Source organism: Equus caballus, chromosome 29 (genome assembly GCF_041296265.1).
Source record: "Equus caballus isolate H_3958 breed thoroughbred chromosome 29, TB-T2T, whole genome shotgun sequence".
Taxonomy (NCBI): domain Eukaryota; kingdom Metazoa; phylum Chordata; class Mammalia; order Perissodactyla; family Equidae; genus Equus; species Equus caballus.
Genome location: NC_091712.1, coordinates 34502528 through 34519142, shown reverse-complemented (window position 1 = coordinate 34519142; position 16615 = coordinate 34502528). Strand labels below are relative to the sequence as shown.

Sequence of the window (16615 nt, the reverse complement as noted above, 5' to 3'; positions counted from 1 at the left end):
AAGGCAACTGATTCTAAGGCATTCTTGAGAAGTAGGTCAACTCCCTTTTGCCTTCTCTCCCAGTTGCAGCTACTGTTCAACCTGCCAAGTTAGTACCTGGAGCAGGACGGGGCCCAGATGAGCTCACAAGCAGTGTAGTACTTAGAACAGCCTTGAAAAGGCAAAAGCCCAAGCTGCTGCTGGGATGACATTTAGCTCCAGGCATCCAGGAAATGTACTGGAATCCAGACAATGTGTCTCAACTTATCAACAGCTACCATAAGGACAGTGCATAATCTACTGATCATTCATTTGTTCAAAAGACATCTATTAAGCAGCTACCCCATGCAAGGCGCTCTGGCAGGGGCTGGGAGTGCAAAAAGAAGTACTATATGATCCTGCCTCCAGTAGTTTGCCATAATTAGCATATCTTCCAAGTAAGGAGAAACCCTTCAAACTGGAAAGAGTGCATGGTCCAGACAAAAAACTCCCCACGATAGACATTATGTCACCATGGTGCCCACACGGCGTTATGTACTGAAGATCCACAAAGAGACAGCATCTCTTTCAGACTCTCTAGTCCTTGGTTGAGTTCAGTGCTACTCAGATTCAGTGTCGCCCTGGCTAGAGCTTAAAGGTCTGTCCTGGGGGAGAATGAAATACAATGGTTGATGGGGATGGAGAAGCTGGCCCTAAAGTCTTCTCCACACCAATGGCTCTAACAAGGGCAAACCCGAGCAAACTGGCCGTATGTGCACAAGAGTCGTGTTTCCCAACTGGTCACCTGTGGCACATTCTTACCAGTCTTCAGAATGTGTTCCATCCAATAACTTCACCTCTTTAAAAACTATGACCTGAATCAAATGGGAGCCTCCTTAGCAAGGAATACAATGAGGTTGGGAGGGGAGTGGTAAAAGGAGACAGAACCTCTACAGGAATGAGGGATGGAGTCTATGGCATAAGAAAATGTCCTACGGGGCTGACAGCACAGTCACCTTCCACCTCTAGCTCCAGGGCCCAAGCCCACAAGCTTACTCTCCACCCGGTTCTCACTGTGCCCACCTTCCCATCCCACTGTGAATGTGTGTCCCACCATCCAGGTGCCCCATTCAGTTTCTCCTATAGGGCTAGCTACACCCCTATTCCTAGTTTCAACTTCAGCCCAGTCACAGTAAAATGTTGGTGACACCTGCCAGCTCTCCCTGGTGTCCCACTCTCTGCAGAGCAAGTGGCAGAGACAGGAGATTCCCAATTCAACTTCCCTTCCCTGAGATGAAAAGGTGAGAAAGGCAGCCCCTTCAGGTTGGCTAGAACAAACCAAACAGGAAAGACTGAGGACTGTGTCATTAAAGAATGTGATAGGAGAGACATCACCAACATGGTGACATAGGCCATTCCTGACTTCACTTCCCCTCATGAGAAGGACAACTAACAACCATGCATGGACAAGACACCACTGAAAGAATCCTGGAACTCGGGAGTGAGGCCAAAGCACCCCCTGCATCAGAGAGACCAAGACAGACTGCATTAGAAGAGTAAGAGGAATGGCTACACGCTGACCACATGCCTCTCCCACAGGCCAGCACAGCACCACACCAAGAGGTCTCTCTTGGGCCTACAGATCCTTCAGTGGGAAAAGAGAGCCCAGAGGTGACATCCAGGCCCCCAGCATTGTGGGTCAGGTCATGGGAGGCCCTACTGTGGTTTCACTCCACAAGGATCACAGGGGAATCTGTGGGGCTCAACCACTGGGAACCTGATTTTGACAGAGAGGCAGGGAGAGGCTTCCAATGACCAGCACTTAGATCCTGAGAGACTGAGTTCCTACCTGGAGAGGCCAAGTAGTCGTCCCAACCAGTGGCTCTGCTCATCTACAGAGCCAAGTCAGTGGAGCAGTCTGACCAGGGAACTCAGTGGGGTGCAAGTCTGCCTGATTCAGGTCCTCAAATGAGGAATTTTGCCAGACCTGGAGCCTGGTCTGCCCATCCCCAGGGAGAAGAGCCAGTCAACCCACCCGCTACAGAGCTTGGCTCCTGGCCCCTACTGACCAGAAAGCCTGTTTGGGAAAATTTGGGAGTTGCCTAAAGTGGGCCCTCCCAGGCCTGCCCAGGCAGGAGAGCTGAATCACCCTACCCACTTCAGAACACGGCCACCAGCCCCAGCTGACAGGAAGGGCTGGCAAGAACACCTGGAAGCTGCTGTGTAACCCAGTAATGCTAGAGCTAAGAGGCAGGCGAGCAGAGCTGATGGCCCCAAGAGCAAAGCCAGTGGCCTTGTTTGGCCAGGGAACTCTAGGCAGGAGTCAGCTTGAGTCAAGACCACAACCTAAGTGCCTTAGTGGCCTTAGAGCTGCTTCTCCTGCTGTGCTTGGGCAGGAGAACTAATTCATAACCCCACTTACTGCTGAATACACCCTTCAGCCTGCCCAACCAGAGACCCTTACCAGAGCATATGGGAAGCTGCACAGCCCATCCAATAGCCCTGCTGACAGCAACACTTGAACAGAGACCACAGTCCATGGCTTTCTCTTTCTGCAGAGAAAAATGGGTAGGCTCACCTGACCAGGATATTCAGTGCACACTCTTGCCTGATTCGAGTCTCCAAGGAGCAGTGAAGCTAACTCATAGCCCAAGCTACTGTTGAGTATCGTACCCAGTCCTGAAAGCCCACTAAGCCTGACCAGAGAATCCAGGCAAATGCAGAGCCCATCCTACAACATCACTTGAGCAGGGAACCAAGCCAGCAGTCCTATCCAGCTGTACTCAGCCAGCAATATACCTCCCTACTCTCAACTTCAGAGCCCAAATTGCCTCACCTAAAAACAGACCCTAATAGCAGGCCCCACCTGTCCAAGGACATTACCAGCAGACACATCCAGAAAGCCAAACTGGGCTGACTGATGAAGAACTGTCTCTGCCAAAGCAAACCTGCAAAGTCTGGAAGAGAAGACTACTTAGTCAAACGCACAGATACCAATGCAAGGAATCACTAAAAATCAGGTAAATATGACACCACCAAAAAAACTAATAAAGCTCTAATAACTGACCCTAAAAAATTATGCACTGTCAAAGAATTTAGAATAATCATCTTAAAGAAGTTTAGTGAACTACAAGAAAACAGACAGACAACTAAATGAAATTAGAAAAAGAATGCATGAACAAAATGAGAAGTTCAATAAAGAAATAGAAACTATCAAAAAAAACAAAAACAAAAAACCTAGAGCTGAAAAATATAATAACTGAAATAAGAATTCAATAGAGAGCTTCAAAAACAAACTTGACCACAAAGAAGAAACAATCAGTGAACTAGAAAATAAGATGTTTGAAATTATCCAGTCAGAGAAGCAAAAGAAAAAAGAATAAAAAACAGCCTATGGGACGTATGGAACACAATGAAAAGAAACAGTACAGTCATGCATCACTTAATGACAGGGATACATTCTGAGAAATGCGTTATTAGGCAATTCAGTAGCTGTGAGACCATCATAGAGTATACTTACACAAACCTAAATGGTATAGCCTTCTACTCATCTAGGATATACAGTACTAATCTTATGAGACCACCATTGTATATGCAGTCTGTCATTGACTGAAATGTCATTATGCACCACAATACTGTATTCACTGGGAATTCCAGAAGGAGAAGAGAAAGAAAGAAACAGAAAGTATATTTAAAGCAATAATGGCTGAAAACTTCCCTAACCTGGGGAGGGAAATAGACATCCAGATCCGAGAGGGTAAAATGATCCCAAACAGGGTGAAACCAAATAAGACTACATCGAGACACATATCAAAGACAAAAAAAAATTTTTAAAGCAGCATGAGAAAAGAGAACAGTTACACACAATGGAACCCCCATAAGACTATCAGTGAATTTCTCAACAGAATCTTTTCAGGCCAGAAGAGAAGCGGATGATATATTCAAAATAGTGAAAGAAAATAACTGTCAACCAGAAATACTACATTCAGTGAAGCTGTCCTTCAGAAATGAAGGAGGGATAAAGACTTTCCCAAACAAACAAAAGCTGAGAGAATTCATCACCACTAGACCTGCCTTACAAAAAATGCTACAGGGAGTTCCTTGAGTGGAAATAAAAGGATACTAGTTAACATCATAAAAAACATAAGAAGACAGTGTAAAACTGGTAATGGTAAACATATAGTCAAAGTTAGATTTTGTAATATGTTAATGGTAGTGCATAATTCACTTACAACTCTAGTTTAAAAGTTAAAAAACAAAGTAAAAATAACAATAACTACAATAATCTGTTTGTTACACAATATAAAAAATATGTAAATTGCCATATCAATAACCTAAAACATGAGGGGGAAGAGAAGTAAAAGTGTAAAGCACGGGAATTCTACTGAAGTTAAATTTTTATTACTTTAAAATAGGGTGTTATAATTTTAAGATATTTTATGTAAGCCTCATGGTAACCCCAAAGGAAAAACCTGTAGTACACAAAAGAACATGATAAAGAAGTCAAAGCATACTGATACCACAAGACAGCAAAACACAAAAATACACAGCAGGATAAGAAACAAGGAACAATGGATTTACAAAACAGCTAAAAAGCAATTAACAAAATAGCAACAGTAAGTCCTTACTTATCAACAATTACTTTAAATGTAAACAGATTAAACTCTCCAATCAAAAGACATAGAATGGCTGAATGGATTAAAAAAACAAGATCCAAGGGATACGCTGCCTAAAAAAAGACTCACTTTAGCCATAAAGACAAACATAGACTGAGGGTAAAGGGTTGGAAAAAGATATTTCAAGCAAATAGTAACCAAAAAAAAGCAGAGGTAGCTATACATATATCAAGCAAAACAGACTTTAACATAAAAATGGTAAAAAGAAACAAAGATGTTCATTATAGAATGATAAATGGGTTAATACATCAAAAAGGTATAACAATTGTAAATATTTGTGCACCCAACATCAGAGCACCTAAATACATACCAGAAAAACTAACAGAGCAAAACGAGGAAAAATCAGCAATATAATAACAGTTGAGGACTTTAATACCCCACTCTCAACAATGGATAGGTCATCAGGACAGATAATCAATAAGGAAACAGCAGATGTGAACAACACTATACACCAAATGGACCTAACAGATATATACAGAACATTCTATCCAACAACAGCAGAATACACATTCTTCTCAAGTGCACACGTAACATTTTCTAGGATAGACCACATGTTAGGCCACAAAACAAGTCTTAGCAAATTCAAGAAGACTGGAATCATACCAACTATCTTCTCTGACCACATGGTATGAAACTAATTATTAATAACAAGAGGAATACTGGAAAATTCATGAATACATAGAAATTAAACAATATTCTCCTGAACAACCAATGGATCAGAAAGAAATTAAAGAAGAGACAAAAACTATCTTGAAACAAACAGAAAGGGAAACACAACACACAAAAACTATGGGATGCAGCAAAGGCAGTTCTAAGAGTCAAGTTCATAGCAATAAATGTCTACATCAGGAAGCAAGAAAGATCCAAAGAAACAACCTACCTCTATGCCTTACGGAACTACTAAAAGAAGAACAAATGGAGCCCAACGTTAGTAGAAGGAAGGAAATAATAAAGATTAGAGCAGAAATAAATAAAATTGAGAATAGGAAAACAGAAAAAATTAACCAAACTAAAAGTTGATTCTTTGAAAAGATAAACAAAATTGACAAACCTTTATCCAGACTAACCAAGGTAAAAAAGGAGGAGGGCCCAAATCAACAAAATTATAAATGAAAAAGGAGACAATACAACTATACCACAGAAATACAAAGGACCATAAGAGATGACTATGAATAATCATACTCCAACTGGACAACCTAGAAGACATGGAAAAATTCTTAGAAACATAGAAACTACCAAGACTGAATCATGAAGAAACAGAAAGCATGAATAGACCAATTACTAGTAAGGAGATTGAATGTGTAATCAAAAATCTCCCAGTGAAGAAAACTCCAGGAACAGATGGCCTCACTGGTGAATTTTACTAAACGTTTAAAGACTAATTAATGCCAATCCTTCTCAAAATCTTCCAAAAATTGAAGAGGAGGGAACATTCCCATACTCATTTTATAAGGCCAGCATTACCCTCATACCAAACCCAGAAAAGGACACTACCAAAAAACTACAGACCCATATCCCTAATGAATATAGTTGTAAAAATTCTCAATAAAATACTGGCAAACCAAATTTGGAAGCACATGAAAAGGTTCATTTACCATGATCAAGTGGGATTTATACCTGAGATGCAAGGATGGTTCAACATACACAAATCAATCTGATACATCATACTAATAGAATGCAAGAAAAAATCATATGATCATCTCAATAGATGCAGAAAAAGAATTTGACAAAATCAACATCCGTTCATGATAAAAACTCTTAACAAATTAGGTATAGAATGAATGTACCTCAACATAATAGAGGCCTTATCTGATAAGCCCACAGCTAACATCAGACACAATGGTGAAAGGTTGAAATCTTTTCCTCTAAGTTCAGAAATAAGACAAGGGTGCCCGCTCTCACCACTTCTCTTCCATAGTACCGGAAGCCCTTGCCAGAGCTCAGGTAAGAAAAGGAAATAAAAGGCATCAGAATTGGAAAGGAAGAAGTAAAACTGTCTCTATTTGCAGATGACATAATTTTATATGTAGACAATCCTAACGAATCCACAAAAAACTCTGTTATATCTAGTCAATGAATTCAGTAAAGTTGTAGGACATAAAATTAGCATGCAAAAATCAGGAGTGTTTTTATATGCTAACAATGAATTATCTGAAAAAGAAATAAAGAAAAAATCCCATTTGCAATAGCATCAAAAACAATAAAATACTTAGTAATAAACTTAACTAAGGAGGTAAAAGATCTCTATTCTAAAAACTGCAAGGCACTAATGAAAGAAATCAAAGAAGACACAAATAAATGGAAAGGTATCCCATGTTCACAGACTGGAAGAATTAATATTGTTAAAATGTCAAAACTACCAAAAGCCATCTATAGATTCAACGCAATCCCTATAAAGATTCCAAGGCATTTTTTAGAGAAGTAGAAAAAACAATCCTAAAACTTATATGGAACTACAGCAGGTCCTCAAATAGCCAAAGCCATCCTGAGGAAAGAAAAAGCAGGAGGCATCACACTCTCCTCATTTCAAGCCATACTATAAAGCTATAGTAATCAACAGATAAATGGAACAAAATCAAGAACCCAGAAATAAACTCAAACATATACAGTCAACTAATATTTGACAAAGGAGCCAAGGATACTCGATGGAGAAAAGACAGTCCCTTCAATACATGGTGCTGGGAAAGGTGGATATTGACATGTAAAAGAATGAAACTAGACCCCTATCTTACACTAACAAAAATTAACTCAAAATGGATTAAAGACTTAAGTCTAAGACCTAAAGCCATGAAACTCCTAGAAGAAAACATAGGAAAAAAGCCCCGTGACATGGGTTTTGGCAATGATTTTTTGGATATTACACCTAAAGCACAAGCAACAAAATCAAAAATAAATGAGGGACTACATCAAACTAAAAAGTTTCTGCACAGCCAAAGAAACAACCAACAAAGTGAAAAGACAACTATGGAATGGGAAAAAAAATCTGCAAATCATATATCTGATATGAGGTTAACATCCAAAATATACAAAGAACTCATACAGCTCAACAACACAAAAAGCAACAACCCAATTAAAAAATGGGCAAAAGATCTGAACAGAGATTTCTCCAAAGAAGACAGACGGATGGCCAACAGGCATATGAAAAGATGCTCAACATCATTAGCTATCAGGGAAATGCAAATCAAAACTACAATGAGGTATCACCTCACTCCAGTGGGAATGGCTATAATTAACAAGACAGGAAACAACAAATGTTGGAGAGGATGTGGAGAGAAGGGAACCCTTGTAAACTGCTGGTGGGAGTGCAAACTGGTGCAGCCACTATGGAAAGCGGTATGGAGTATCCTCAGAAAATTAAGGACAGATCTACCATATGATCCAGCTATCCCACTGCTGGGTATTTCTCCAAAGAACTTGAAAACGCAAAGGCATAAAGATACTTGCACCCCTATGTTCACTGCAGCATTACACACAATAGCCAAGACTTGGAAGCAACCTAGGTGCCCATCAAGGGACAAATGGATAAAGAAGATGTGGTATTTATACACAATGGAATACTATTCAGCCATAAGAAATGATGAAATCCAGCCATCTGTGACAACATGGATGGACCTTGAGGGTATCATGCTGAGTGAAATAAGTCAGAGGCAGAAAGTCAAATACTCATAAGTAGAAGATAAAAACAACGACAAACAAACACATAGCAACGGAGAATGGATTGGTGGTTACCATGGGGGAAGGGGGGAGGGCAGAAGGGGTGATTAGGCTCACATGTGAGGGGATGGACTATAATTAGTTTTTGGGTGGTGAACATGATGTAATCTACACAGAATTTGAAATATATTATGATGTACATCCAAAAGCTATATAATGTTATAATCCAATGTTACTGCAATTAAAAATGAATAAATAAAATTTAAAAGAATAATGTGATAAATATAATTATATAATATACACATTTATAATTACAACTGTCTGGTTTAAAATTTGGATAACTAACTTGCAGCGTGGTATGAATTTGAAAACACTGACCTAAAGCAATGTTTTCCAAATTATACTCCACAGAGATTAACTTGCAAGATAATCTAGGGGGAAAAAAGCATTTGGCAGCCAAGAAAGTATGAGAAATGCTATTAACTATAAGCTCCTTTTGGAAATTCACAATTGTGCATTAATGTATGAAAAACTCTGAGAAGTCTCTGCACCCCTCAGTAAAGGTCCACCTATTTAACTTTAACTCAATGTTTATTAAATTGGGCATTCATCCTTTAAACTTTGCATCATATAATACCTCGTAACTGGAGAGGCAATAAACAGTCAAAGGAGATTTCATCGTTGTGCAAACATCCAAGGTATTTACACAAATCTAGATGGTATAGCGCACTACGCATCTCGGCTATATGGTACTAATCTCATGAGACCACCATCGTATACGAGGTCCCTCACTGACCGAAACCTTGTGATGTTACATGTACATGTTACATTACATGACTGTAATGTGGTGGTTAAGAGTACGGTCTTTGGAACAGTACTGACTGCATTTGAATCCTGGCTGGCTCTGCCACTTATTAGTTATTAGTTTCTTCATCTGTAAAATAGATATCATAATAACAATACCTACCTACATGCCAAGTATGTATAACAGGATTTATAACACCATAAGCACTATATAAGTGTTGATTAACATCCAGCAGAACCAGTGTTCTAAGACAGACTTTGGGAAACAGTGGTAGAGAATCCAGCCCTTTAGAATTCTGGGGCTTCTGTCTCTCCATGTGAAGATTACCAACTATTTGGAGAGAAGGGATATAATTGTGACACAATATGTTAAGTCCTGAACAAGGAGCAAGTGAGGACTCTGGAGCCCAGAGAAGACAAGGATATTTCTACTAGAGAGGGAGGTTTCAGGAAAGAATCCACAGTCAAATTGACAGAAATCCTAAAATGCAGGTAGGATTTCACCAAGCAGAAAAGTGGAGAAGGACAGCAGCAAAGACCTGGCCTGGCTGGGAAACATGAGTAGCTCGATTTGACTAGAGGGCTGTCTAAGTTGGGAGATGGGGGACGTACTGGAAATGAGATTGACATTAGATAGTTAAGAGTCCCGTATTCCAAACTAGTGATCCTGGGATTTCTCCTACAGGAATTAAGAAGCACAAACGTGAAAAACAGATACTCAACCAGGGAAGGATCAGAGGATCAGTACGGCAAGTGAGTAAAAGAAGAAAAGACTAGGCTCAAGGATATTATAATAGTTCCGGTAAGCAGAGTAGACAGGAGCAGTCAGACTAGAGAAGGAGAAAACAGATTCAAAGGCATTTCAAACATAGCAAAATATCAGATGTGACATTTAGAGAAAGTTCAGATATGGCAAAAAAATAAAATAAAATAGGGCAATAATTAGGTGTAGGGGATGAGAAGGCTAAAGGCCATGGCAAATATCCTTGAGATGGATGGATACAGCAAGAGTACAAGCATATCCTGGAAGGGTTGTGGATAATTAAATGGGTTCATGTCAGGTTCAAATCTCTTCTGGTCTTGATCTCAAGAGGTGGGGGCCAGAGACAGATGTGGGAGAAATGAGTAATGGGTGGTCATTAAAGTGACAGGCATGGTTGGGCCCACCCTACAAGACTGTCAACAGGAAGCAAAAGGGCCTGTACTGAATAAGATACAGGATGGGGTTTTATTTCTCCCCTCCCCAAAAGGAGATCAGCGTGGGTACTCTGGAAAAGCTGGGATGGAACATCCCGAGACTACACTCCATTCGAGAGCCCACTTGGCCCCAGCAGCCTTTCTCCTCTCCTCGCTGGACCACAGAAGCCTGGGATTTCTATCAGGTGGATACGGTTTTAGTCCCTTCTCTCTCTTCCATGCTGGCCAGGGGATTGCCAAGCTCCAGGCTCATCCATGAAGCTCTATGTTTGAAATGGCTACTTGACACAGGACAATACTGACATAGCTAAATTTATAAGCCTAGATATTTTCAACATTTATTTTATTATCAGCTATTATGCTCGAAAACCCTCACCCTATCACTGATGCCTTTCACACCCTTATCCCATCCTTGACTTAACTGCACTCCTGCTCAGGGGTAAAAAAGGAAGCTCAGGATGGATCAAGGGTCAGCAATGTCTGACATGCACATTACTTGGTAAAGTGCAAAAAAAAGTAAACACTCTTTTTTTCTTTTTGCCATGCCTACGTCCAAATGGCTGCCTCAAAAACCACAACAAAACTTCCTATCTCGACCTGATTCTTTCTCTCCTCGCCTGGATCAGCCAAAATCTCCAGGTAGTATTAGCTCATCTAATGCGCTACCTTCCCTCTCTGGCAGCTTCTAACAGGACCAGATACACACCAGTCATGTCCCTCCCTGCGTGGAGGCCCTGTTCTCTTCCTGCTGACTTTCCACTTTGAGGCTAATTGCCCCAGCCAAGAATAGACATCTGCTGCAGTGTGACCCTGAAAACCCACAGGGTCACCGTCTGGAGTTGTGCCCGCCAGCTCCTAGCACCCAGGCATCTCCTGGCCAACTGCTGGAGACGCTAGAGCATCACCCTGTGCCAGGAGCAGGGCCCAGACCAGTGCCTAGCGTGCCGCCGCCTCGCTCCTCTCAGGCTGCACCTGCCATCTGCCACGATTCCCACAGTGGGGAAGAGCTCCCTGCTCCAAAAAATTCCTCCCTAACAAGCTCCCCTTAGAAACTGAAGCCCTGCATTTCACGATTAGATACAAGGCGAACAGGCAATGATCCTGGAAGCAGTTAAACAACAGCGGTTCCACTTGGAAGCCTGAACGGCCCTTTGTGAGGTGATTTTAATCCAACAGGATAGAGGGCACCTGAGAGGAGGAGGAGAGGGGATGTGGTCAGAGGGCCGCGTGAAAACAAATGGCTTCTTCCCAATACAGCTGACCCAGGGCGCCTCTGCCCAGTGCCACGCACTGCACTATACTGGCTCCATATACATTATCTCATTCGATCCTCAGAGGGACCCGACGAAGGGGGCATTATTGTCTCCGTTGTACAGGCAAGCAAACTGAGTTTCAGATCTTAAGTATTTATCTACGACCAAACTGCCAGTAAACGGCGCAAGAGTTGGGTTCCCTGGTTCCCCTGATAACCATCTCGGCGCACAGATGCCAAAAGCCTGGACCATGAGGGCAAGTATGGGTCATTCCCACCGCCCCCTGGGTGAGCCCTGGGGGCTCCAGGAGCACAGTCCGCTGTCAAGGGCCATGGGAGGAGCGCTCCGATAGACTTAGGGGGCGGGATGTCACTGGACCCAGCCTCGAACGCCACCGGCAACACCCCTGAGAGGGTGGCACCTTCGACGGTGTGCAGGAACAAGCGTGGTGCCCAACACTACCCCAGACGGCAGGTGCACGAACTCGGTGGGCAAGGACTGTAATTATTTGTCCGCTCCCAACCTCTCTTTGCGCCTCTCGTTCTCACCTTGAATCTGGTCAGTTTTGGGTTTTCGGCGGAAATGCGGATATTACGTTTTGTTGGTGCCACTTACCTCGGGCTCTACATGTTGGGGTCGGCGTGCCTGGTGGTAGGCCAGGAATGAGGAACCACGCGACAGGCGCCCTCTTTCTGCGTCCGCACTTTCCTGGCGCAGTTTCTAGGCCGTTGGCCCTTTGACCTCGCCCTTGACCCTTGACCTAGCGGAGGCAGCTTTGCTCCTACTGCGCCTGGGGCCACCTTCAGCGACCGCGCACACCTCCTTCCGGCTTGGCTGACCTGCAAGGCCGCAAGGGACCCTGGGACATCCCGTTCCCTGCGCACAGCACTCTGGGATGGGGGCGGGGGAATGGGCGGGGCCACTGCATGCCACACCTGTGGGCCTGGTTCCCACGTGGTGACGACTCCTGGTCCCCCGTGGTACCTGGAGAATCTATTTGCTATCTGTGGAGCAAAGAGAGGCGTAGGAAACAGCTACAGTCACCAATGTCGCTTTCTTCCCTGCCTCCAGCCCTCTGCCCCTTCCCCCCACCAGAGTTTTTTTCTTCTCGTGCAAAAAAAAAAAAAAAAAATTGACTCAGCAAGTAGTCTTCCTAGTATTTCTATTTTACACTAAACCACAGTTTTTAAACTTAAAAGCCAAGCATTTGTTAATTTTGTTGATTTCACTTTCCTTTGGGGTAGGATGGCCAGAGAAAATACAAGATATCCAGTTACATTTGAATTTCAGATCAAGGAGGATTTTTTTACTATAAGTATGTCCCAAATGCTGCATAGGATATACTAAAAATTATTTGTTGTTTATCTAATTCAGATTGAGCTGGGCCTCCTGTACATTTATTTGCTAAGTCTGGCAGCCCTCCTTTGGGAAAGCGGAGGTCTGTTTTCTGGTACCCTCCATCAGAGTAGTGCCAGGGGGTAAAGGGGGTGTGTACTCGTCCTTGTGAGATGGGAGATTAGGTTAATATTTCACAGTATCATATTCCCACAAATAAAAATGCACACATTTCATGAATGTTTTTAAAGGAAGCATAATAGGGGAATTTCATCTGCAGCATCCATGGAGTTGCATACTGTCAGGAATTATTTGGAACAAATAAAACTGTCATATATTATGTAAGGTAGGAAGCACACAGTTCTGCAGTACGGTTACCGCAACCTGCTCTCTTGTAACTGTGTTTCAGTCACTGACATTCAGACCCTGTAGACACAAAGGAATTCAACCAAATAAAATTCAGCAATGCTCCAGCGATCCCTGGTCACACACATACACACTGATGCTTGTTTAAGCAAGCAGAATTGCAAAGTGCTCTGAAGCCAGGCGTTTACTCTTTGTGTGAACCTGAACAAGGTACTTCACATCTCCACACTTCAGTAAAGGGCCTGGCAAGGAAAGAAACCCATTATAATATTAACCCTTATAGTCAGCATTGGTGACGGAACGAAAGTAGTGGATGCAACGCTTATAAGCAAGTTAGATCCACGGATACAAAGGAATTGACTGTGGTTACTCACCCTTCTCAGGAATGTCTGAGTGAGAGAGAAGGGGACTAAGATGGAACATTTCAAACAAATTATTTATAAAAGCAAAAAGTCAGTGTTTGGAGATGACTGCAGCTTGCCTCGTGTTTGTCTTTGGCCCATGACAACCCTGGCTGTAGAGAAGGCTCTGCCAAGGGACTTGGGATGGGCATCCGGCAGAAAAGAGGGCTCTGCCACAAGACATTGGAGACCTAAAAGATGGACGTGCTTTTTCCAAAGATACACCCAGAACCAACCTTACCCAACCATCTCAGACCCTCCTGCCACTCCCACCCGTTCCCCCTGCATCTTCCCTCCACCAACCTGATTAATATTCCTTCCATTTCACACTTCTCCCTCGGGATCGAAGTTGCCATAGTCGCAAGCAGCTGCCTCCTGGGTGATAATACAATGACCGCTCACATGCTAACCTGGACCTCCAAACCATTTTCGTACTCTTTATCCTTTCTTTTTAAGTGTGTATGTGTGTGCATGTGTGTGTACCCGTGTGCAAGAATTTGAGAGAGGAAATGACTTTGGCCTTGAGAGAAAGGTTGATTTTTCTTAACACCAATGGGCTTTTTGCCCATATTGCTGATATAACCAGGGACCATTCTAGGGTTGCGTCAGTCGATCGTGCTCAAAAGAAGACTCACATAAGAAAGGGCCTTCATCCCACCCTGGGCTTAAGACCTGGCTCAAGGTCCCCTGGGCAGTAAAGGACAACAGCAGGACACTTTTAAAATCTGTTGTCACCTAGGGTGTCTGTAGTTATGATCTTTTTGCATAGTCACTAGGTGGAGATCCCCCACGTACACCCCTCAGCACTTGTTCTTCCCCAGCAAAGAAGAAAACAGACACAGATCGCCTAGAGGACTCTTCTACGAAGGGTTGGAAATATCCGTTTTCATTCTATTGTCTCTGGAGCCACAGACACTCTAAAATGGGCAAAACTCACCAAGAGTTGTACCTCTTTAAACACATCTTCCCTCACTATAAGGATATGCTTTATATCCATTACCACAATGACCCAAAAAATGAAAGATTGAAGTACTTCTTGAGTTCCTCTTCTGTGCCCACCATGATTCTAGGAATTGTAGGTAGATAAATAGAGCAGGAATAGCACCTGCCTTCAAAGAGCTTCCAACACTGGACAGTCCGAAATGGGCATCGACATGCACAAATTTATCTAGTCAGTGGGGAGCTTCCACTACACCAGCTCCACCATTTTAGTCACCTTGTGGCCCAGCAGATTGTAGCCTGTGATGGCTGGGGTAGTGTGGACTCTAAGCAGTTGAGTACTTGACCTTGGGAATAGAGTAGAATGCAGGGAGAGGGTAAGAGACCAGTCCCATGAGTCTCCATTTGCCATATGATTTTCCCCTCCACTTCTTCCGAGGCATAAATTCCTCAAATTCTCCTTTCTTCAACTCCTCAGCTTCTCTTCATGTCTCGCAAAGGATGGGTTGGGTCTCCTATAAAGATTTAGAGGACAGGAATGGAGCAAAGAAAGAAGGAAAATTTACTCCATGTCCTGTTTTATTTCTACCAAGACTCTTGACTTCAAAGAGCTCCACAGATTGGGGAATGAAGGGATAAGTATAAGGGGTCATGAGGTCCTGAAGCATTTGACCACAACTCCCTCTTCCTTCTTGCTCACACCTATAGGAAAAGTCAAGTTCAAAAGCAAAGCCGGGTTGGGAGGATGAGCAGAAAAACCATCAGGCAAAAAGCAGTAGCAGTTAACACGCCTTAAGCAAATGTTAAATACACTTATTATAGCAATAAATAATAATGCAGGATGGAGTGTACATGGTGTAAACACCTTTAATACAATTCTAATTTTCTCTTTGCTTCAAGAGCCACAGATTGTTATGGCAACAAAACAGAAAAACAGATCACAGTATTAATTTGATATCTCAGCTTCATTTGTTCCACATTTGCAATACAACACATGCATAACAAACAACCCAGGCTGAGCCAAAGCAGAGAAAACACGAAAACCACAGAAGGGCACAATGGAGGACCCCTCAGCCTTGAGTTTTGTTAAATAAAAAATAAATAATAATTTTCTACAAAGCATAGCAGTTCGCTTGCCCACACAATTTGCTATTTGATTGATAACACTCGAGAAGCAAATCGTCCCATCCTTGCCAGCTCAATGACAGAAGGAAGACTGTGAACAGGCTGCGTAGTGTTCGTTGCGCAAAAAGTTCTCCACTACAAGATTTGAGCTGAGGAAACTTGGCTTGCCCAGCTCCTAGCTCCCTATGTGCCTGGGCCCCGGTTGCACCCCTCAATGCCCACTCAACTCACTTTTTGCTTTGCAACCAGAGTGAGATTTTCGGAACAAAAATCTGATTCTTATGTGGGGAAAAAGGAACTCAAATTTCTGGGGGGAGCATAAACTGGTAGCATCTCCTTTGGATAGAAACTTGACAATATCCAGTAAAGTTGAATATTCTCCTGACCTAGGACCCGGGCGTTTTCTGCTTGAGTATAGAACTTACAGATGCTTTTCCCCATGTCTCCAAGGAAGCATGTCTAAGACTGTTCATTCCAGTATTGTTTATAGCAGGAAAAATATTAGACAGAATCTATATTTCCATCAATGAGAGAATAGATGGATTCTGGGTCTATAATCATAAAATGCAGTACTCTTCTGTGGTTAAATAAATAAACTAGAGCTGCATCTTCAACATAGGCAAATTTTGAAAACATCGGTGAGCAAAAGACCAAGCTGCAGAATGATACATACATTAAAACTCCATTTGCATAAAGTTTAAAAACTTGTAAAAAAGATACCACATAATGTATATGGATCCACAAATATGTAGTAAATGTGTAAAAACAGAGAAGAGAAAAGGAAATATGGCAACATGAGTGATTGGGCTGGTTTTGATTTGACGGTTAGAGAAGGCTTTCTGAGGAAACACTGCTTGTGTGACAGGAAAGGGCTGGGTGCTGAGATGGGGCAGGAGCAAAGAGTTGT

At 42.5% G+C, this 16615-nt stretch overlaps 1 long non-coding RNA gene across 5 annotated transcripts in view; it reads right to left on the bottom strand.

Annotated features, from left to right (window-relative positions):
- The window catches only part of LOC111771189 (uncharacterized), a 95672-nt gene extending 83270 nt beyond the window's left edge, over positions 1-12402 (bottom strand). For all 5 annotated transcript variants that reach the window (XR_011434041.1, XR_002804868.2, XR_011434042.1 and 2 more), the window contains exon 1: positions 12158-12402. This is a non-coding gene — a long non-coding RNA (uncharacterized lncRNA). The remainder of the gene's footprint in view (positions 1-12157) is intronic.
- Between the last annotated feature and the right edge of the window lie 4213 nt (positions 12403-16615).